This window comes from Schistocerca americana, chromosome 7 (assembly GCF_021461395.2).
Source record: "Schistocerca americana isolate TAMUIC-IGC-003095 chromosome 7, iqSchAmer2.1, whole genome shotgun sequence".
Lineage (NCBI taxonomy): Eukaryota > Metazoa > Arthropoda > Insecta > Orthoptera > Acrididae > Schistocerca > Schistocerca americana.
This window is the reverse complement of record NC_060125.1, coordinates 98,399,935-98,424,533: the sequence shown is the minus strand read 5'-3', so window position 1 is coordinate 98,424,533 and position 24,599 is coordinate 98,399,935. Positions and strand designations below refer to the sequence as shown.

Below are 24,599 nucleotides of genomic sequence, written 5' to 3'. Positions count from 1 at the left end.
ATCGTGCAGCCACGTCACGATCCCTGAGTCAACAGATGGGGACGTTTGCAAGACAACAACCATCTGCACGAACAGTTCGACGACGTTTGCAGCAGCATGGACTATCAGCTCGGAGACCATGGATGCGGTTACCCTTGACGCTGCATCACAGACAGGAGCGCCTGTGATGGTGTTCTGAACGACGAACCTGGGTGCACGAATGGCAAGACGTCATTTTTTCGGATGAATCCAGGTTCTGTTTACAGCATCATGATGGTCCCTTCCGTGTTTGGCGACATCGCGGTGAACGCACATTGGAAGCGTGTATTCGTCATCGGCATGCTGGCATATAACCCGGCGTGATGGTATGGGGTTCCATTGGTTACAAGTCTCGGTCACCCCTTGTTCGTATTGACGGCACTTTGAACAGTGGACGTTACATTTCAGATGTGTTACGACCCGTGGCTCTACCCTTCATTCGATCTCTGCGAAACCCTACATTTCAGCAGGATAATGCACGACCGCATGTTGCAGGTTCTGTACGTGCCTTTCTGGATAAAGAAAATGTTCGGCTGCTGCCCTGGCTAGCACATTCTCCAGATCTCTCATCAATTGAAAACGTCTGGTCAATGGTGGCCGAGCAACTGGCTCGTCACAATACGCCAGTCACTACTCTTGATGAACTGTGGTATCGTGTTGAAGCTGCTTGGGCAGCTGTACCTGTACATTCCACCCAAGCTCTGTTTGACTCAATGCCCAGGCGTATCAAGGCCGTTATTTCGGCCAGAGGTGATTGTTCTGGGTACTGATTTCTCAGGATCTATGCACCCAAACTGCGTGAAAATGTAATCACATGTCAGTTCTAGTATAATATATTTGTCCAATGAATACCCGTTTATTATCTGCATTTCTTCTTGGTGTAGCAATTTTAATGGCCAGTAGTGTAAATCGCCACCGCCCGACAACCGCTGATTGTCAGACACGATGGTACATGGCTCTTGAGATCAATAGCGATGTGACGTACCCCTCTAAAAATTGTGCCCATCGTTCCGCCGCGTGCCCATGCACCATACCATATGGTCGGACGGCTACTATGACGTCATCGAAAGGGAGCTCAAATGTCACCTCGAACACCCGTTTGGCCCGTATCCCCAGACCCACATGTTCCACCGTGATCACACCGACATTGCCGTGCGCATGAAAAAGCGGAGGCTGGCTTTGGACGACTGCAGAATCCTCTCGCATGCAGCGTAGTTAATCATCTTAACGTGTAAAGTGATGTGTTATTAGAAGTTCCGTTGCCGGGAACTTGATATCTTCACGGTTGAAGTATTCCACTGTGAAAGCCTTCTTTTCAGAAGCTGAATCGTAATGTAGACTTCCTACATTTATTCGCCGTGATCGACGAACACTAGCATCCGCGCAAAGACAGCAAGGTAAACGAAACTCGCTCACATACCTCGCAAGGGGAAACACTGCACTTTCGCTTCGCGCGGCCTCTAGAGCAGAACTTGGCTCAACTCTCTGGTGCTAGTCTTATCTATCTAGTCTTATCTTGGGCGATTTGAGTGTGCTTAACGTACTCCAGTTATCCAACGGGGAAAGTGGACCTACAGTTTGGCCGATAGAGATTCGTTATTCGTTCCCGCGACCTCTCTGTTTCCAGGCACGCGTTTTCACGCTAGGCCACCAATGCCCCCGTGAACCTCAATTCCTCGTCTGTAGGTTTTGATAACTGATTTAGCGAGTATTAAAATATGTGACATACACAGCCGTGTCTTTGGATTGTATGGATGTAAAAGTTTAAATTTTTCACACAGCCAAGCCACCGTAGACCTTGGTATGTGACACAAATTTCAATTTGATACCTCTACCTGTTCATAAAAAAAGGATTTTTAACAGTCATACAGACAGATAGACAGTCGGGCAATAAAATGATCCTATAAATGTTCCGTTTTCACCGATTGAGGTACGGAACCCTAAAAAAACGGACGCTTCATAGTTATTTTATATAGATTTGGACTCCCTGGTCGTCATATTGATGCCCTGAACAAGCAAGCCATGCGGAGTAGCCGCGCGGTTTGAGGCGCCATGTCACGGATTACGCGGCCCTTCCCGCAGGAGGTTCGAGTCCTCCCTCGGGCATGGGTGTGTGTGTTGTTCTTAGCATAAGTCAGTTTAAGTAGTGTGTATAAGTCTAGGAACCGATGACCTCAGCAGTTTGGTCCCTTAGGAATTCACACACATCTGAACATTTGAACAAGCAATGAACTCAAGACGTAAGGCTAACGTAGGTATATTTTTAATATCAATGTGAAATGTTCCGTCTTGGCAACTAAATGAAAGGCAGTTTGCGTTTTGCCATGTGAGTTTCACCTCTTTTATTTATGAAGCATCCTTAGTTGCTTCAAAATAATGCATGGAGGCAAGTAAGGAACACCGGAAAACGAAAAAAAGACGGTTTTTAATTTGTTTCCCACTTTAAATAAGGCAATAAATGGAACGTCATCTATAGTTTGCGAATACTGAGTGGCTTGGTGCAATGGATATGGTAAGTTGTATGTTAACCGGGGGCCTAGAAACGACGGAGAGGCTCCGCCCCCGCCGCAGCCGCAGTGGTCCGCAACCGCACGACTACTGCCGCAGTCCACCCCTCCGCCATCCCCCACCGAACCCAGGGTTATTGTGCAGTTCGGCCCCCGGTGGATACCCCCAGGGAACGTCTCACACCAGACGAGTGTAACCCGTATGTTTGCGTGGTAGAGTAATGGTGGTGTACTCTTACGTGGAGAACTTGTTTGCGTAGCAATCGCCGACATAGTGTAGCTCAGGCGGAATAAGGGGAACCAGCCCGCATTCGCCGTGGCAGATCTACATCTACATCTACATCTACATCCATACTCCGCAAGCCACCTGACGGTGTGTGGCGGAGGGTACCTTGCGTACCTCTATCGGTTCTCCCTTCTATTCCAGTCTCGTATTGTTCGTGGAAAGAAGGATTGTCGGTATGCCTCTGTGTGGGCTCTAATCTCTCTGATTTTATCCTCATGGTCTCTTCGCGAGATATACGTAGGAGGGAGCAATATACTGCTTGACTCTTCGGTGAAGGTATGTTCTCGAAACTTTGACAAAAGCCCGTACCGAGCTACTGAGCGTCTCTCCTGCAGAGTCTTCCACTGGAGTTTATCTATCATCTCCGTAACGCTTTCGCGATTACTAAATGATCCTGTAACGAAGCGCGCTGCTCTCCGTTGGATCTCCTCTATATCTTCTATCAACCATATCTGGTACGGATCCCACACTGCTGAGCAGTATTCAAGCAGTGGGCGAACAAGAGTACTGTAACCTACTTCCTTTGTTTTCGGATTGCATTTCCTTAGGATTCTTCCAATGAATCTCAGTCTGGCATCTGCTTTACCGACGATCAACATTATATGATCATTCCATTTTAAATCACTCCTAATGCGTACTCCCAGATAATTTATGGTATTAACTGCTTCCAGTTGCTGACCTGCTATTTTGTAGCTAAATGATAAAGGATCTATCTTTCCATGTATTCGCAGCACATTACACTTGTCTACATTGAGATTCAATTGCCATTCCCTGCACCATGCGTCAATTCGCTGCAGATCCTCCTGCATTTCAGTACAATTTTCCATTGTTACAACCTCTCGATACACCACAGCATCATCTGCAAAAAGCCTCAGTGAACTTCCGATGTCATCCACAAGGTCATTTATGTATATTGTGAATAGCAACGGTCCTATGACACTCCCCTGCGGCACACCTGAAATCACTCTTACTTCGGAAGACTTCTCTCCATTGAGAATGACATGCTGCGTCCTGTTATCTAGGAACTCCTCAATCCAATCACACAATTGGTCTGATAGTCCATATGCTCTTACTTTGTTCATTAAACGACTGTGGGGAACTGTATCGAACGCCTTGCGGAAGTCAAGAAACACGGCATCTACCTTTGAACCCGTGTCTACGGCCCTCTGAGTCTCGTGGACGAATAGCGCGAGCTGGGTTTCACATGACCGTCTTTTTCGAAACCCATGCTGATTCCTACAGAGTAGATTTCCAGTCACCAGAAAAGTCATTATACTCGAACACAATACGTGTTCCAAAATTCTACAACTGATCGACGTTCGAGATATAGTTCTATAGTTCTGCACATCTGCTCGACGTCCCTTCTTGAAAACGGGGATGACCTGTGCCCTTTTCCAATCCTTTGGAACGCTACGCTCTTCTAGAGACCTACGGTACATCGCTGCAAGAAGGAGGGCAAGTTCCTTCGCGTACTCTGTGTAAAATTGAACTGGTATCCCATCAGGTCCAGAGGCCTTTCCTCTTTTGAGCGATTTTAATTGTTTCTCTATCCCTCTGTCGTCTATTTCGATATCTACCATTTTGTCATCTGTGCGACAATCTAGAGAAGGAACTACAGTGCAATCTTCCTCTGTGAAACAACTTTGGAAAAAGACATCTAGTATTTCGGCCTTTAGTCTGTCATCCTCTGTTTCAGTACCATTTTGGTCACAGAGTGTCTGGACATTTTGTTTTGATCCACCTACCGCTTTGACATAAGACCAAAATTTCTTAGGATTTTCTGCCAAGTCAGTACATAGAACTTTACTTTCGAATTCATTGAACGCCTCTCGCATAGCCCTCCTCACACTACATTTCGCTTCGCGTAATTTTTGTTTGTCTGCAAGGCTTTGGCTATGTTTATGTTTGCAGATGGAAAACCGCCTAAAAACCATCCACAGACTGGCCAGCTCACCGGACCTCGACACAAGTCTTCCGGGCGGATTCGTGCCGGGGACCAGGTGCTCCTTCGCGCCCAGAAAGTTAAGCGTTAGACCGCACGGCCAACCGGGTGGGCCTATGGGTATGGTACTTAGGCCCGCATTCCACAATAGCTCATTTCATTATCTCCATCCGAAAGAAGCACGTTTAGGTTCTCTGTGATGTTTCTGAACTGCTGTAGGTGGATCTGGGGATGGTTCTCTTTGAAAACACGACAGGGAGAAACCTGCTGAACACCATACAGTGGATGTTACAGTGGGTTGGTATCTGTGGAGCAGGTACAGTTATTTTTCAAAGTATTGCCTTATCGTAATTAGCTGATATTGTCGAAGGAGAGAGATCTCTATATCAATGTGAAAAAGCTTCCAAAATAGGTTTTATTGCCCAGATCGCAGTTGATACATATTCTGATTACAAGTTTCAGCAAAGTTGTACTGCCATCTTCCGATCGTCGGTTAATTCACGTATCCGATGACATGAAGATGGTATCATAACTTTGCTGAAGTTAGTAATCAGGATATGTATCTACTGAGATCTGGGCAGTAGAACTGTTTTGCAAGCTTTTTTGGATTGTAATTTGCCAAACGTAAGTATTCCACCCTATAAATGTTTATGTACTAATTTATTACGTCAAGATCACTTACATAATTACAGTGTTCACATTACCAGTTTCGGTAATTGATTGTCACTTTCAGACGTGATTAATCCACTAACAGCGTCGTCATGATATATAACGATTCTGTTTATGCACTTTGAATATCATGAAGTCATGTGAAATATGTCAATGAATTATACATGATTAGCGAGCCTCCCCTGCTTCGCACAGGTGGCATTAGGCGTCAGCGGCCCGACGACTTGTGTGGGATAGCGTCAGTTTTGTTTACGGGGTCCTTGCATAGAGTTATGATTAAAATTTAGGTAGCAACATTAGATAACTAAACTCCAAATTCTATAACACGAACGATTTAAAAAGTGCACTAAAGGGAAGTTCACGGGAGGCACGACTTAATTGACAAATATCGCCATAGTTCAAGCAATTTGCAGGAAATATTTATAAATCATACAGACAAACTTTCCTCCTGAATCAGTCTATCTATTAGTGAAATTCTCTGAGATAAGCCTTAACATACAGACAGAAGAAAACAGTGGGGGACTTTAATTTATAATGTGTGTAGAAGTCGTTACATATTATAAAAGGAGGCGTAGTGACGTGAATAGGGAGTTGCGATGTGAATACAGAGGAATGAAGTATTATCGAAGTCGACACAAAATATAGAGTCATTTCCACTGAACATTCCGAATTTGTCACAAGAAGTGAAAACAGTGTGCCGGACAGGGGTTAGAACAGAGATCGCCACAGTGGCAGACTAAAGCTTCGAACTTTTACTGTACGGTTTTATTGACTAAATTGTAACATTTCACACAATTACTTCACAATAACAGAACAAAGAGTCGGTTTAGACACAACTGTGTAGATTGTAACGTAGTCAGACTCCAGTCTTCAGTAAAGGAACTGGGGATTATGCCTTCTATTTGTTATGCAACTTGTTTCTCTTCGAACTCAGGACTTCATGCGTGCCATGCAGACACCAGTTTCTCTTTAGTGTCGTCGGAAATACTATGACGAATATTTCGTTGCTATTTATTGTGTTCTAGGCGCTGCAGTCTGGAACCGCGAGACCGCTACGGTCGCAGGTTCGAATCCTGCCTCGGGCATGGATGTGTGTGATGTCCTTAGGTTAGTTAGGTTTAACTAGTTCTAAGTTCTAGGGGACTAATGATCTCAGAAGTTGAGTCCCATAGTGCTCAGAACCATTGGAACCATTATATTTATTGTGTTTTTTTTCGATGACGGTGACACTGAATGTAAATAAATGTAACGTATTGAGCATAACTACGTGAAGAGATACATTGTTGTTCGATTACACTGTTGGTGACAAAACATTGCAAACGACAACAACCATAAAATAAGGTGTAAACATGCGCAGCGACCCAAAGTGGAATGAGCTCATAAAACCAACTGCAGGAAAAGCAGCTGCCAGGCTTAAATTCACTGCACGAACCTTCGGGGACTGTAATTCACGAAATAAGTGGCGTACAAGACATTTGTTCGACTGATTCTTGAATATTGCTTATCCGTCTGGCACCCATGCTAGGTAGTTTTAATAGAAGAGATGGAGACGATACAAACAAGAATGACGCGTTTCGTCACAGCGCCTGTAATAAGCGCGAAAGCGTTCCAGAGATGCTAAACAAATTTCGGTGACATACGCTACAAGCAGCCAGTCCTGACAAAACTCTACCATCTGGTGAGCAAGATGTATGAGACAGGTGAAATACCCTCAGACTTCAAGAAGAATATACTAATTCCAATCCCAAAGAAAGCAGGTGTTGACATGTGTGAAAATTACCGAACTATCAGTTTAATAAGTCACAGCTGCAAAATGCTAACTCGAATTCTTTACAGATGAATGGAAAAAACTGGTAGAAGCCGACCTCGAGGAAGATCAGTTTGAATTCCGCAGAAATGTTGGAACACGTGAGGCAATACTGACTACGACTTACCTTAGAAAATAGATTAAGGAAAGGCAAACCTACGTTTCTAGCATTTGTATACTTAGAAAAAGCTTTCGACAATGTCGACTGGAATGCTCTCTTTCAAATTCTAATGATGGCAGGGGTAAAATACAGGGAGCGAAAGGCTATTTACAATTTGTACAGAAACCAGATGGCAGTTATAAGAGTCGAGGGGCATGAAAGGTAAGCAGCAGTTGGGAAGGGAGGTTGTAGACTGTCCCCGATGTTATTCAATCTGTATATTGAGCAAGCAATAAAGGAAACAAAAGAAAAATTCGGAGTAGGTATTAAAATCCATGGAGAAGAAATAAAAATGTTGAGGTTCGCCGGTGACATTGTAATTCTGTCAGGGACAGTAAAGGACTTGGATGGACGGTTGAACGGAATGGACAGTGTCTTGAAAGGAGGATATAAGATGAGCATCAACAAAAGCAAAACGAGGATAATGGAATGTAGTCGAATTAAGTCGGGTGATACTGAGGGAATTAGATTAGGAAATGAGACATTTAAAGTAGTAAAGGAGTTTTGGTATTTGGGGAGCAAATTAACTGATGATGGTCGAAGTAGAGAGGATATAAAATGTAGACTGGCAATGGCAAGGAAAGCGTTTCTGAATAAGAGAAATTTGTTAACATCGAGTATTGATTTAAGTGTCAGGAAGTCGTTTCTGAAAGTATTTGTATGGAGTGTAGCCGTGTATGGAAGTGAAACATGGACGATAAATAGTTTGGAAAAGAAGAGAATAGAAGCTTTCGAAATGTGGTGCTACAGAAGAATGCTGAAGATTAGATGGGTAGATCACATAACTAATGAGGAGGTATCGAATAGAATTGGGGAGAAGAGGAGTTTGTGGCACAACTTGGCAAGAAGAAGGGACCGGTTGGTAGGACATATTCTGAGGCATCAGAGGATCACCAATTTAGTATTGGAGGGCAGCGTGGAGGGTAAAAATCGTAGAGGGAGACCAAGAGATGTACTGGGAAATGAAGAAGCTTGCACAGGATAGAGTAGCATGGAGAGCTGCATCAAACCAGTCGTTGTGCATCAAGGACTGGTTTATTGTTAAATTTCCGACAGCGTTCGTTACTAGGAGGGTCGACTTCTCCCACACAAGCCTCGCAGAAGTTGAGGACTGTCGTTATTCCTGCACCTCGGGAACAGCGTAGTACAAGTGTAGACGTAAAAAGTAAAGGTGTGTTCAATCTGATGGGTGATTTGAAGCCGCACGGACTGGTCGCGCGGGTTGAGGCGCCGTGTCATGAACTGCGCGGCCCATCCTGCCGGAGGTTCGAGTCCTCTCTCGGGCACGGGTGTGAGTGTTGTTCATAGCATAAGTTAGCTTAAATAGTTTAAGTAGTGTGTAAATCTAGGGAACGATGACCGCAGCAGTTGGGTCCCTAAGGAATTCACACACATTTGAAAATGTTGGTGATTTGTACACCACACTGCTTTACTAGGCACGCTCACGTGCGGGGTGATACGCCATTGTCTTCCTCCGACCTATGAACTGACTTCACCAAGCAATTACACACTATGTTAACATGCGACACTACTTCAAATATCAAATTTTTGCTAGACTGGTCAAATATGGGTTCCCGATCGTAAGTTGTCTGACACAAGTGGCGTCTGGGAATCAGCTGTTTCGACTGCTGATCTAGTCAGCGCGATGGCTTCTCTCTCTCTAATTAAATATTTGAGGTAGACAACTATATGTTCCGCCTTCACTGCACATAATTCATTCCCTTCAGATTAGCTGAAATTTTTAGAAATTTTAAAAACAAAACACAACTTGACAACAAAGCATATTTCAAAAACGGTTGTGCGTATACGTGGAAGCGAAGATCGAATGTGGAAGTGGAAATCTGGCAACTAGGGCTGCATTGCCAGAATCGGTATTGGAGCGTTTATCTGACCAACCACAAGAGGTTTTGCGAAATCGGTTTACAAATCCGGTTTCGGCGGACCTACAGTTTAACGTGGATTCCGATTCACGGTACAACGCGTCATTTTTCACATTAACAACCATTGCCAGAAGGGATGAATAACAGGGAAAAATCCTGGGATTAAGCGGGTATCGAACCCAAGACCTTCACATCCAGTCTGGCACTTTAGCTCTTTTTGTAGTTTTTTATTTCTTTTTCCTGACTTTCTTTTTTGAATCAGAGCATTTGAGGGGTGGACCTATCTCCTTATCTAATCAAATCCACCAGCAAGCCCCCCCCCCCCCCCGCCCCAAAAAAAAAAAATCGCATGTATCCCTACTTGGCACCGTCACTTTAATCCTACTAAAAAAAATTAACGATCCTTCTTCAGGGGTTGCCCCTAACTATTCCCAAAGATTCTCCCAAGGCGATAGGCTCCGCGGGTCAATAATTTGTTATTTATTTACTTATTTATTTTGATTACGTGATTATAGTTAGTAAACCTCTGTGTCACCGAGCTATTGTCGCCAGTTACTGTATACAGCTATTGAAGACTCTTCTTGCCCCCCCCCCCCCATTCCCACCACCTTATTGGAGTCCATTGTTCGACAATGTGGTGCCGAGCTGCGCTGTATTCTTACTCGTATTTCATGCCGCAGCGAGCGTAAACTGTGCGCATTATCTACACGGTCTAGTGACGCGACGGCCGAAGTTTCAGCATTCCGTGCGAATCCAGCAGCTCCGCCAAGCAACACCGCATTGACCGTGAAGCAGTCAGTAAGCTTTTCGTTTGTTATTTGCAGTGCTGTCGCATCCTACTGTCTGAGCCGGCGGAGGGGAGAGTTCACGACCAATTGGAGTCAACGAAAAGAGCGGCGCTCGCTACCCACAAGTCTTTTCGCGTTTGTTTCTCTGCGTACAACAGCTGCTGCCCGGCGGGCGCTCGGGAAGGACGCACGGGCACGTTGCCGGTAAGTAAACTGATTGGTTCTGTTGTTTTTCTGTGTTGCCTGCCTGAGAGATAATAATTTTATCTTGAAACTCTTCCAATGGTCCGTGTTTGCTTAAAAACAACAGTATGAGATTGTGGATCCGCCTTGATGCTAAACACTTCTCTTATGTATTTATTCCCAAACTAGTTTCAGCGAAAATATCGCCATCATCCGTGGGTTCTTTAATTCTTATTTACTTAACGCCACAACACGGCTTTTACGATTGTTGACGCTGATCCCGGTAATTGTTTTTACCGTTTTTCTAGGCGTTACATGTTTTGGATTACTAACAAGTTGCGAAAGTTATTGTTTTTCTGTATGTAAAAGCAGTTGCAAACCGTCTAACGAACTTGTAGGTAACATAATGTATGCCGAGAAGAAAATGATAACAGCGGCAACAATCGTAAAAACCATGCTGTGACGTAATGTAAATACGAATTAAAGAGCCCACTGAGGAAGGCGATATTGTCGCTGAAACTAGTTTGGGAATAAATAAATACAATGTTTTGCATCAAGGCGGACCCACAATCCCATATTGTCTCAGAGGTGTTATCGTCCACAAAGGGGATTTTGCAACTAATTGAATGGAATACTTGCTTTTAAATCATGTTAAAATGTTTTGGAGCAGGCGTCTACTACGTGATATGATGCGTCTTGGGCCTATATTGAAGAATAATTCATGACGTGACAGCGAAAACATAACATACCGTGTAACTGTAAATAAATCCACTTGTATGGTGACCAGATATTCGTTCTTAACTACATAATTCAGTATGTGTAGGCCAGTGTTTACACCAACTGATAGCGGTTACATAGGGATCATTATTTAGATTAAATTCGCTGCGTAAAGTTAAACACGCACGCCTGACGAGCATGCATGTGCCAGAGTTTTGAGCAATTATGGACAAAAGCCTTTCCGATTACACACTGTCGAGCCTTTCTTGTACAAGCTTCAGTTTGTGCTTCGAATATGTGGAGCTCGGCCGACAACGATTTGTTTCTTTCACCGGCGTTTCCGTAAATGCGAAGAAAAGACGTAAGGGGAAACATGAACCATGGTGTCAAGACTGGTTACTAAAAACAAACTTCTTCTCCCATCCATTTAGTCTGTGAACTGAAGATATATACACATGATTTGTATATTTTACAATCGATGGAGAATCTACTAGTAATACCATTGATTAAAAAACGGGATACACTCGTGTGAGAAGCTATAAACGCACACGAAAGGGTGATAGCAATATTGCACTTTCTCCCGAACTGCAATGGCTTCAAATGCGCATCTGTTAACATCTGTAATTATAGAGTTTTGCCGGCCGGAGTGGCCGTGCGGATCTAGGCGCTACAGTCTGGAACCGAGCGACCGCTACGGTCGCAGGTTCGAATCCTGCCTCGGGCATGGATGTGTGTGATGTCCTTAGGTTAATTAGGTTTAATTAGTTCTAAGTTCTAGGCGACTGATGACCTCAGAAGTTAAGTCGCATAGTGCTCAGAGCCATTTGAACCAATTATCGAGTTTTGACTTATACATCTTACATCTTCCTGCCCGGGATAAAATAAATACCTCCCAATTTTTTCCCCTCCTGTAACTGGTTCTGGAAGAATTTGTTTCCAGTTGCCATGTATTCTGTTCACAGTAGAGGGTGACACAGAAAAATTGGAACTTTCAAACACCCAATAAAAACACGAAAATCCAGCAAAAAAAGCTTTTATTGACAGCAATTGAACCACTCCAAATTGCATTTTAAGAGATAGTCATCCAAATTATGAGTGTTTGAAAAATAAGTCATGTAGATGGCGTCTTTCTGTATGCGTGCACTCTTCTCCTGAGGTTCTTAATCGAGTACTGCAAAAACGTAGCTGGTACACCACGAAATTCGCCTTGAAAGTTTCAGTTCATCCAGTGGTCCTGGCTGAGTCGTGTAGCACCGACTCTCAAACGTACAAATCCTGTGATCTTCCGTGGCCGGGGTATAACACGGTTGCCAAGCAGTTCTCGCACAACTGGTGTTGATCATCTTGGAGTGTGTGATGTCGCGGCATTGAAACTAGGTTTCGTGAAGTGGTGAAATACTGTTCAATGCAGGAAAAATCGAATCATGTGAAACATTAGTTATAATTTACACCATATTATCAATTGGATTTATTGTGTGCAACAAAAGATTGCGCCGAGCGATGTCGCAGTAGTTGGCACACTGGACTCGGGTTCGGGAGGACGACGGTCATCCTGATTTAGGTTTTCAGTGATTTTCCTAAATCGCTTCAGGCGAATGTCGGGATGGTTTCTTTGAAAGGGGCGCGGCCGACTTCCCGTCCTTCCCTAATCCGATGGGACCAGTGACCTCTCAGTTTGGTCTCCTCCCCAAATCAACCAAACAACCAACAAAAAGTTGCAACATCTCAACCTACCGATCCGAAATGACAGCCACTGTAAGGTCCGATGATCCCTTGTGACGAAATTGCGCACCATACTGTCACCTTGTTGACCTGTAAATTTCGTTTGTGAATTTCGTTAAGGTAGCTGTCTGCCCAGTAAGTTAGTTCTGGGAAATGGCTTCATCTGACATCCATAGCTTGTCCAGAAATCCATCGACCTCATATATGTTCGTTATAATTTGCTGACAGGATTCAAATTACAACTGGTAATCATTCTTATTCAGTTGTCGCACAATCTACAGCTTTTACGCATGAAATTTTAAATCTAAATGGAGAATTCAGTGAACACTTCCTCGGAACACTATCCGCAGCTGCTTACTAACGAACTGAATGCTGTAGGCTCCGTAGGACTGAAACGCGTACGGCTTGGATATTTTGTTGAAACGAGCACTTCTCGGTCCTGTTGGTTTCATTTTTAGATCATATCCAGTCTCTTCAAAATCTATGCCGTATTTTACGGACTGTAAGACGCTGCGGATGAAACGCGTACGGCTTGGATATTTTGTTGAAACGAGCACTTCTCGGTCCAGTTGGTTTCATTTTATAAAATAAATAAAATAAAATAAAGTAAAATAAAATATTAATTATTTTTATCTGTCTGATTGGCTCTCCTATGAGTCGTCAGGTTTTGATTATTCGGTATCAGACGCTTGACAATGGCTTTTTCGTAAAGGCAATGTTACTCGTAGTTAACCGTGAAATAAAACTGAAATAATCGGACTTCGTAATTAAATCGTTTCCAAAGACTGCTGCGGTAGGTGCGGACTCATAAACTAAATCTCAATATTACAATAATTTGCCAGCCATGCCAAAACGTCGTACAGAGGTGATTGTCTACTAAACAAAAAATTACACAGTTAGTTAAATCAGATATATTCAATGAATAAGCCTACAGTTCATAATCCTACTTACTTTTATAAATATAAATTCTTTACAGAATCGAGTGCCTAGTATGGTTGCAACTCGCAGTAATTTTCTATATCATGAAATATGGCGGTGTGCCAGACAATAAACTAAAATACGTGCTTCTCGCACCACTTCAACGAGAGCTCTCTCTTTTTTTTTTTTTAATCAAACATACGACTAACGAAAATGTACTTTTGTTTTATCAGCGACACAGCGCTGCAGTTGTGTGCCATAGGCTTTATTTATTTGTCACTGATTATTTATTTAATTAATATCTCGCGTTTCCGAGGAAACTCACGCTCGGCATGCAAATGTGCCTTTATATTGCCCCCTGAATTGCGAGGCGAAAGGACACACCTGCAGGCGAGCAATTCACCTAAAGGCACAAGAAAATCTAAGTTATCTACAACTATTTACATGACTTACATTATACTGTATATTATACACAAAATTTGAATGACGCGCGTGCGCCGAAAAAGTTCTTATGTTGGCAAAACAGAGTGCGCGCATGCGCAGAAGCGTCTGTGTAACTACGGCACTGCCGTTATTTCGTAAATTTAGATCACGCGGCACAGTATTGCAGTTCATATTGTTCGTGTGCGCGCGCATTTCTTAGTCGTTGCACAAAGAAAATATTCCACCAAGATTACATATGAAGACTACATTCTATGACAGGTAACTTAGTTTTAAAATTACAATATTTGTTATAATACAATACAACTTTAGATTGTTGAATGTTCTTAGTTACATAGCATTGCAATGAAATGCTTCAAAGAAAAATGTCCGTATTTTTCAGGTGCGTTGACCTATACACATGGTGTCGTTATCACAGTTCATATTCATCTGCTGCACAATAATTTTTTACAGGTTAGTATCGTCGTGGTAAAGTTTTTTTTGATCACAGTAACATCGTTGTATAACAACGTGATTGATACATAAGCATGTCCATTTCCTATTTCCATTATAGTCGTTGTGATGCAGTTCGTTGTGACAAAAAGCATTGTTTATTACAGATCAGACGTGACCCGTCGAGTAATTGGTCCACGTGCAGTTCGTTTTTTTTTTTTTTTTTTTTTACATTCCGTGGAAGCTTGGTTGCAGAACCTCGGACGGCACATAACTGGCATCGATCCTTGGACAGTCCAGGTAAGCGTGTCCGTCACATTTCGAGAACATTTCATTCCCTGAAGTTCCAACCAAAATTCTTCCACCCGTCGTGTTGTTTTCTGGACAGGCACTTTGTGTCCATTTAATCCAGTTAACATCTTGAAGTTGGGTACTGTGGTAATGTCACTAGACGATGCACGAATTATTCACTTCACATTTTCAGTTTTTTGCTGAATATAGCTCACCTAAATGTTCGTTAATGTCCGTGAACAGAGGTTCACTATGCAATGTCTTTTTGGCACTCGTTTTGTTCAAATTTTTACATGATACATCAGTTAAAAAAATATAAGTAATAATACATACACACGTCACATATTTTCTTAGCATAAACATAATACAGTTGCACATAAACATGTTTACATCATCATTACATAGCTATAAATTATTACATTGTGTCACATTTGATTACATGAATTGCATCCTCTTTAGCGGTTTTGCTGGGATATTATCGATGTTTTTTTGTGATGTCATCTGAAATTAAGATAGGTTAGACACAACATTCATTACATCAGTAGGCAAGACCAGGCGTTTTCACTACTCAATAAATATTCAAAATAGTAAGAGAGAGAAAATGTTCGATTCCTCGCGTTTTGTGCGTGTGTGTAGTGTGTCTGTGTGGCCTTGACTACTGGTAGATGCTTTTCTTGCTGAGAGATGTGCGTCTAATCTATTTCTCGAAGTAAAAGATCGCTTCACAGATGACGTCTGTCGGTTCGTCAGGTGTCATAGCAAGTCAGTGGTACCTACAGTCACAAATGTTCCGTGAAAAATTTATATATCATTCACTGCTACGTAATCATAAATTTTACTTTAATATTCAGTCTTCTCGGTGGAACCGCGGCGTTGAAAGAAAAGTTCTTCTGTCTTCAACTGCGACTCTGGAACGCTGAAATGAAAATTTCTATACTACTTATTATCTGTGTTGTAGCAACAGAGTTTTTCGAGTTGCTTAGCAATATTTTGATGGGTATGACTTTTACATTATTCAGCATGAAATGCTCTAAGATCTCGGTGTGCGTATAGCCCAATAATTTTGTTAGTTCTACGATGTTGTAACAGATACGCACCAGGGTGCGGTATGTTAACAATTATATAAGGTCCTTCATATAGCAGACGCCACTTAGCGTTGCGTCGTTTGAGTGCAACAGATTTATGATGAGTACGAAGTAGTACAAGCATTCCTACCTCGAATTTTTGTTTTCTTTTTATTATGTTTCTGTGATGTTTGTTTCGTATCTGTGCGTGATGTGTCAGCGTAGTCAATACTTCTTTTATTTTCTGTTCAGGTGTGATTTCCTTGTCTGACAACTTAGGTAATGGTTCTATCCACTGATCGTTCTGTTTGCAATTGAACATGATCTCGTTAGGTGTGTAATTTGTATCGTAAATATTTAAGTTATTGTGTACGTCTTCGAAAAGACTTAGGTAGGACACCCAATTAGTATGTTTTGATGAAATATAGGTCCTCATGAATCGATTTAATTCTCGGAAAAGTCTCTCAGTCGCGTTACATTGTGGACTAAACCTCGAAATAAATATACTTTTAATGTTATTGTCCTTCAAGAAATTTCTCCATTTGTACCCAGAGTAGTATGCTGCATTATCTGACAGAATTGCTTTAGGTTTTCCCACGTGCGTCAGGTAATCACTTGAGAATCTTCGTATTATAGCATTTGCAGTGGCGGATTTTAAAGCATAAAGTTTTACGTGTTTAGAAAATATATCGTAAAAAGCTAAGATATATTTGACGCCTCCAGAGCTTGCTGGATGCGGTCCACTAATGTCAGTACACAGAATTTCCAGGGGTCTACCAGGTAAAATAGAATGTAAATCTGTTTTTGTGGATAAATTCTGAGGTTTTGATTTTTGACATATGACACATGTTTTTAGTTCCCTGTAAATTTTTCTTCTCATATTGCTAAAATAACAGTATGTACTGAGCTTTGCCAAACACTTTTTCGTCCCATAATGACCCCAAACTAAGTGTGTGTGCCAAATTAGATTACGTTCAGACTCTTTGGGAATGCATACACACCAGTTAGTAGCATTTGGATGTCGGCGGTAAAATAACACATCATTGTGTAACTTGTAATACTGAGTCAAAGGATGGTTGTGTTTTTCTACCAGTAATGTTATTATCTTATACCAGTGAGGATCAGATTTTTGTAATTCAGCCATGTTTCTGCACATATCAATATAATATTGGTGATACTGCTTGTCTTGCATTAAGAGAATCCTGTAGTCATTTATATTTTCTAAGTCACTGTTGGTATCATTCATACCTTGTGGCAGTCTAGACAAAGTGTCTGCAATGGTGTTGTCCTTACCTCTTATGTACTTAATTTCAAAAGAGTAGTTCTGAAGTGTAACTGCCCATCGTGATAGTCTAGGATGTACAAGTTTACAAGTTAACAAAAATGTCAGGGCCTGGTGATCGGTGTAAATTACCGTATGTTTTCCAAATAAATAATAATTGAATTTCTTGAATGCCCATACTATGGAAAGTGTTTCTAACTCAGTAGTGGAGTATGTACGCTCACATTCAGTTAGAGTGCGACTCGCAAACCCAATAATTCTTATCTGTTCCTCCTCTTTATTCTTTACAACTTGAAATAAGCAACAGCCCAAGCCAGTACGTGAAGCGTCACAAGTCATACAAAAATCTAAATTGAAATCTGGATGGCTCAAAATGTTAGCATTCACTAAAGCATGTTTAATTGTATTAAAGTCATTCTGGCACTGTTCCGACCAGATCCAAACTTGATTCCTTCTGAGTAGATTTAGCAGATGTTTACTGTTCAAAAGTGGTTGTGGCAAAAAACGTCTGAAAAATGAACATAGCCCAAGGAATGATTTTAACTGCTTTTTAGTTCGAGGGCTAGGAAAGTTTCTGATAGCATCTAATTTACTGGGATCCGGACGTATGCCCTGTGAATTAATGATATGTCCTAAATACTTTATCTCACTGCAACCAAATTTTGATTTTCTTAGGTTGGCTGTGACTCCAGCTTGTGCAAATTTTTCTAAAATTCTTTGAAGTGTGTCAACGTGTTCATTCCAGGATTGTGTAGCTATCAGTATATCATCTACATAGTGTGTGACTGTCTCAACTAAATCGTCGCCAAGCACGGTATCCAGGGCTGTAATGAATACCCCAGAGCTGACATTCAGTCCGAAGGGTAGAACACAAAACTGATAGGTTCGCCCCCCGAACATAAATGCAGTATATTTCCGAGAATCAGGAGTGATACCCACCTGCCAAAACGAATTAGCGAGATCTATTGTGGAAAAATATTTTGCATCTAGAAATTTCTGTAATTGCTCTTCTAAATTTTCAGGTTTTGTGTGAACCGGTAAAATTATTTCATTAATAGCTCGTGCGTCTAACACTAACCTAATGCCTCCATTTGATTTTTTGACAACAAGTAGAGGACTACAATAAGGTGAGGTGGATGGTTCAATGACCTTCCAGTCTAACATTTGTTTTAATTCTTGCCACACAACAGGTCGTTGAGATAACGGTACGTTATATGTCTTATGGTAGAAGATCTTGTGAGGCTTAACTTCAATCTTGTACACATACGTGTTGATAACACCTAATCGTTTGGTAAAAACTTGTAAATATTTGGATAACACTTCCTGTAGTTTTATACGTTCATGTACACTGAGAGCTGTAGCTTCACTTATCTTATGATCAAGCAATGTTTTCAAGTCCATTAGCTCTCTGTCAGATGAGTGTGTTTGCATGTCTTGAATGTCTTTGTCAAGTACTAACTGTACCTTGTACCCTGTACAGTGTTTGTCATGCTTTAGAGTTCTCCTGTCCAAATCAATAATAATTACACTGCCTTTATCATTTAAAATACATTTACCTTTGGAGAAGTCTATAATGCAGTCCTTCTCGCTCATAATATCTATTCCTAATATGCAATTTGTCACAAGGTTTTGTACAACCAGGAATGGCCATTGTACGGTTCCATTACCTATTTTAACGTTTACAAAAACTTGCTTCGTAACCCTACATGACTTATTACCTAGTGCAGTAGTTATTTTACAGTTTTGGGCAGGAAACTCAGGCACAGGTTCCAATTCACACATCTTTTTATAAAAATTAAAAGATAAAACGCTCACAGCTGCACCTGTATCTAGGATAATAGTAGTTGGAATCCCACCTACTACACCAGTAGTGGATGCTAAAACAATTTCATTTGTGTTTAAACGACATTGTGTACTGTCTTGTAAAAGTTCATCTGATATATTGTTATTGTGGTTGTATCTTATAAATAAAACAGGTAGTTTTTGTTTAGAATTACTCGGCATATCATTATTCTGTTGTTCAAGTGTGGTGTCAAATAACTGATTAACATTGAAGCCGCCCCCCAAGGATTCTTCAGCCACGACCTGGGGCAAAGTAGTGACTGTTTCTAGTTTGTTGGATTATCATTTGTACTAGGTACTGACACAGATTGAGGTTGTGCATCAGGTGTCATTTCTATTATATTCACATTCGGATATTGCCTATTATGATCTCCAAACTTTTGCGGTTGTTGTTGCTGTTGCGCATTATAACTTACCTGTCGGTCGTAAGGTATGCTCCAATTTTGACCTGGTGGCTGCTGTGGTAAAGCAGAGTTTGAATGAAAGTACTGATCGTTACGAGTCCAACCTTGATGCTGTCTTGGCTCGTAGTTATTATTATTTCTATTTCTGTTTGTGTTTTTGTTATTACCTTTGTATCCGTTGTTACCGTTGCAGTTATTACCGCGGTGCCTTTTGTATGGATTGCCGCATGAAATGTTATTACTGTTGTAACTATTGTTCGTATTGGAATACGCGTGTTGATTTTGATTTCCGTACTGAGACGGCATGTGAGTTTGCTGTTTTTGTTGTACCGCGTATCCAACTGTGGGCGCGCCAGAATTGTGTTGGCAAGCCTGCATGTTTTGCATACCACTAGTGTAAACATTGTGGCTGCTGTTTTGCCGCGCGAAGCGCTGATCTTCAAGTAACATGTCAACCGAATCTAAAGCTGTTAAAAAATAATCTGAATCGTCATCCGGGATATGTAGAAGTTTTTCCTTAATGTTGAAAGGCAATTTGGCCTTCAACGCTCGGAGTATATCACGTGTTGCGACTGGTTCGTCTAAAAAATGTCCCATGTTCAAGTATTTTTCAAAATATCTGCGTAAGTTACCATTTTTACTGTTAAAAGTTTCAGGTTCTAAAATTTGTCTCCTGAGTCGCTCCTGGACGGATTGCGACCAGAATTTGTTCAGAAAGGCACGCTCAAACTCACTGTACGTGGTACATACGTCAGCTTGACTGTATGCCCAGACAGCTGCATCGCCTTGGATGTAACCGACAATATATGAAATCTTTTTCCGGTCACTCCAAGTGCGTGGAAATGCGTTACTAAAAGATTTAAGAAAAATCACCGGATGAATGGTTCGTTTCTCTGGGATAAAAGCCTGAAATTGCCTGTGTTTTATTAAGCTTTCTTCTTCCTTTGCATTATGATATGGATTTGTACCACTGTAATTACTGCAATGCTCAGCTGGCGAGTAATTACGATAATGTTGCTGTGGTTTACCATGATAATAGCTTGTGTTTGTGGTTGCACGTCGTGGTATGTGTTGTAGTCGTGGTGTGTTTTGTTCTTGTGTGTTTGTGGTGTGCGGTATGTGTGCGTCATACTCGAATGTATATTGGTTTCTGAACTGTACATTTTGACTGATATTTTCGTTACATTCAGACTGTGGTTGATCGGTGAATTGTCTCATGGGTGCAGTGACGGATTGTACTGCGTCACTAATCAGCTGTTTGTTATTAGTGATGTATTCCGCTACGGAGTCGTGCACAATTGTTGGTAAATTTTCACGTATGCATCTATCAAAATGTTTGTCTTTGTTCTCTACCCAATCATGAAATTCTTTATTAATATTTTGAAAATGAGCTGTGGCATCAGATTGTAAGATGTCAGTCAGGTGTTGTTCAACATCGTCAAATTTATTCTGCACGTCAGTAATTCGTTTTTCAAGGTTGTCGTGTACTGAAGGATATGTTTGAATTTGTTCAGTAAGAGCTTCACACGTGACATTAAGGTTTTTTAATTGTTTCTGTAAAAGTGCTACGTCATTTGTAGTCTTTTCTTGTCTCGTATTAAGCTTGGAAAATTTCGTACTGAGTTCAGTCATCTGTTCGGTCAGTGTGGCGTCTATAAGTTCCACACGTTTACACAAAGTGTCATTACATGCCTTGATTGCTATGAGATCAGATTTAATTTCGTCATTTTGTGTCTTTAACTGTTCATTTTGTGTCTTTAAGGTTGCCATGTTTTCCGCGTTCTGCATCCTTAAGGTTGCCATATTTTCTGCGTTTTGTTTCATTAGCATTTGTAACATGTTGGCAATGTTTACTGTTTGCAAGGTCTCTGCCCCCGCCGCGTCATTAGACGTGACGTCATGTATTAACATGGGCTCTGACTGAGACTTTGAAATTTTTGTGGTGGACGGCCTATTGTCAAAATTTCCGTTGACACTTGCGTCAATATTTGATGTATCGTCACTACCGGTTGCTGTCGTAAAGTCATTTTCTAACATTTGTCTCTCGTCCGAGTCGGATTGCGTCTGAATAGTACGTCTTTGCTGTTCCATTTTTGCGTATTGTTTTCTAGTTATTACCATGCCACACGTGCTATATATTTCAAGAAAATATTTGACACTGATTTTAAAATAAAATACAGTTGGGTATGAATCGGTCGTAGCAACAATGGCTGTCTGTTAATTTAAAAATATAAACTGAATTTGAGATTATTGGTAATGGCTGCTGGCCATGTTACATGATATCGTACAGAAGTCGGCCATATTGTACACTCGTGTATTGGTATTGTTGCATACGTTATTGTTTAAGGAAAAATACTGAGAATGGAATTTATCACTGAAACTGTTATGCGGAAAAGAAACACTACAGAATTTTACTGAAAAGCTAATACACTGAATTATACGTCTGGTCAAGCCTGCTAATGCAAAGATGCTGCGTCTTACCTTATTTTGCTGGAAGCTTCTTTGCGTCTTCCCGCAAAATTTTATAATTGGCAAATATCTTCTGATTTTTTTTTATTTCTCATATAGTCAAGTCCAGGACCAGAAGGTTGATTTTTCACATGAAACAAAGAGAACAATGTAACAAATGACAAAATACCAAGTCCGACACGCAGTCGCCAATATAAAATAAATAAAATAAAATAAAGTAAAATAAAATATTAATTATTTTTATCTGTCTGATTGGCTCTCCTATGAGTCGTCAGGTTTTGATTATTCGGTATCAGACGCTTGACAATGGCTTTTTCGTAAAGGCAATGTTACTCGTAGTTAACCGTGAAATAAAACTGAAATAATCGGACTTCGTAATTAAATCGTTTCCAAAGACTGCTGCGGTAGGTGCGGACTCATAAACTAAATCTCAATATTACAATAATTTGCCAGCCATGCCAAAACGTCGTACAGAGGTGATTGTCTACTAAACAAAAAATTACACAGTTAGTTAAATCAGATATATTCAATGAATAAGCCTACAGTTCATAATCCTACTTACTTTTATAAATATAAATTCTTTACAGAATCGAGTGCCTAGTATGGTTGCAACTCGCAGTAATTTTCTATATCATGAAATATGGCGGTGTGCCAGACAATAAACTAAAATACGTGCTTCTCGCACCACTTCAACGAGAGCTCTCTCTTTTTTTTTTTTAATCAAACATACGACTAACGAAAATGTACTTTTGTTTTATCAGCGACACAGCGCTGCAGTTGTGTGCCATAGGCTTTATTTATTTGTCACTGATTATTTATTTAATTAATATCTCGCGTTTCCGAGGAAACTCACGCTCGGCATGCAAATGTGCCTTTATAATTTTTAGATCATATCCAGTCTCTTCAAAATCTATGCCGTATTTTACGGACTGTAAGACGCTGCGGACTGTTAGACTCACCTTAATTTTAAGCAGTTTTTTAAAAATAACATTTTTACAATTTTTATTACATATTGCAAAGTTACTGTAAGACCTTTAAACTCCCTGAAAATCGTCATCTGAACTTACTTCTTCTTCTTCCTCGTTCTCGTCACCGTTGTTCTCTTCCTGTATACGACAGTTTCCACTGCCATCAAGAGCGTTACTTATGCCGCACTTTTTTAAAGATGTCTTCTGTCACTGCAGACACGATTGTTTTATCCAGTGGCACACTTGTTTGACTGTAGGTCATTTGGAAGCCCTCTTCGGCGTGAATTCATGTTGGGATTCATCAACATCCATGTGTTTCATTCCTCTCTCGTATACACTTGTTTGTCTAGACATCAAGAGGTTGCAGTTGTGAAGTAAGTGCTGCCGAATAGCAGGCTCTGTATTTCCCTCTCTGTTTCTCTTTCACATAATTTTTCGAATGAATGCTGAAGTGGCCTAGCACAGGAAGAGAACTGTTCTTCAATAAACCACCTTTTCTCATCGTCCAAACTCTGTTAATCCATAATTTCATACCGACTCCGTCCGTCCAACCCATGTTATGTATGTGAACAACACCAGCTTGTGGTATTTCAGAAGGTTTTCGAATTATTTTGGAAATTATCATTGGATTAAATGTAGTACTGTCAGCACAACATGAAAGGACAATAGTGTAGTGCATATTTTCATTTCCTTCTATAGTTAAAGTTTAAGCACCTTTCGTGGCAACAGTCCTGTTACTCGGCACATCAAATGTCAGAGGAGTTTCGTCCATATTCGCTATCTGGCTTAGTTCCACACCAGTTTTCTTTCGATGTTGAATAATATATCGATGGAAAGATAATATTTTCTCTTCGTACTCCTGTCATTTTTTGCGATATTTTGATTTCGGTTCACATGCTAAGTCCATGACGATTCTTAAACCTGTAGCACCAACCAATTCACCCTTAAAGTCTGTGAAGTTCCATTGTAGCGCTAGCTTATGAGAGTGTATTTGAATCATTTTTGTATTAGTTCGAGTGCCATTTTGACGGTGTCCTTGAATCCATTTCAATGCGTCATTACCAGCCCGCCAGTCGCGAATGGTTTCTTCTGCTGTGGAGGGCCGAAATGCCGCTCAGCTGCCCTGTCTCCATGTTCTTCTGCATATGCTAGTACTTTCAATTTGTAACCCGCATCATATGAATATTAATTTTAATTTTAATAGTAATAATGAACAGCCTCAGTTGCACCGTTTACCTAGAAATTTACCGAGGTTTCAGTCGGGATAACCCAACGTTCTTCAGAATAACAGTATCTATCGTTTGTCCATAGTGGACATCGTCAAGCTAAAACTACAAATCCATAAATTATCGTCAGACTGTGAAACTTATCTGGCACTGCCTCGGCCCCACTTCGCGACCGCGATGCGGCAGCCACGAGTGCTGTACTGGAGTTCCAGTTCTGACGGTAATTTATGGATTTGTAGTTTTAGCTTGACGATGTCCACTATGGACAAACGATAGATACTGTTATTCTGAAGAAGATTGAGTTATCCCGAATGAAACCTATGTAAATTTATAGGTAAAAGGTGCAACTGAGGCTGTTCATTATTAAAATTAAATTTAATATTTATACAGCTGCTGACAGGGCAGCGAAATGTTGAAGATATTCATATGAATACCTTTTATTTTTCCATTACGAAACCAGTTGCTGACATAAGTATTGTGCTGTTACTGATAACACAAATCTCTTTCAATTGAAGTTCGCTGGCACCGTGGACTGCAGTGACGCATCATGGACCAGGGTTTGTGATGGTGGAGCAGGCGGAGA

General features: G+C 41.0%; 1 protein-coding gene across 3 annotated transcripts in view; it reads left to right on the top strand.

Moving 5' to 3' along the window:
* LOC124621951 (multidrug resistance protein homolog 49-like) overlaps positions 1 to 24,599 on the top strand; it is an 891,132-nt gene that overhangs the window by 443,311 nt on the left and 423,222 nt on the right. Inside the window, exon 1 of one of the 3 annotated variants that reach the window (XM_047147469.1) lies at positions 10,222 to 10,261. The exons of the other annotated variants lie outside the window; for them this stretch is intronic. The gene's annotated coding sequence lies outside the window, so the exon portion shown is untranslated. Of the gene's footprint in view, positions 1 to 10,221; positions 10,262 to 24,599 lie in introns of those variants that run through there. 3 annotated transcript variants of the gene reach the window in all.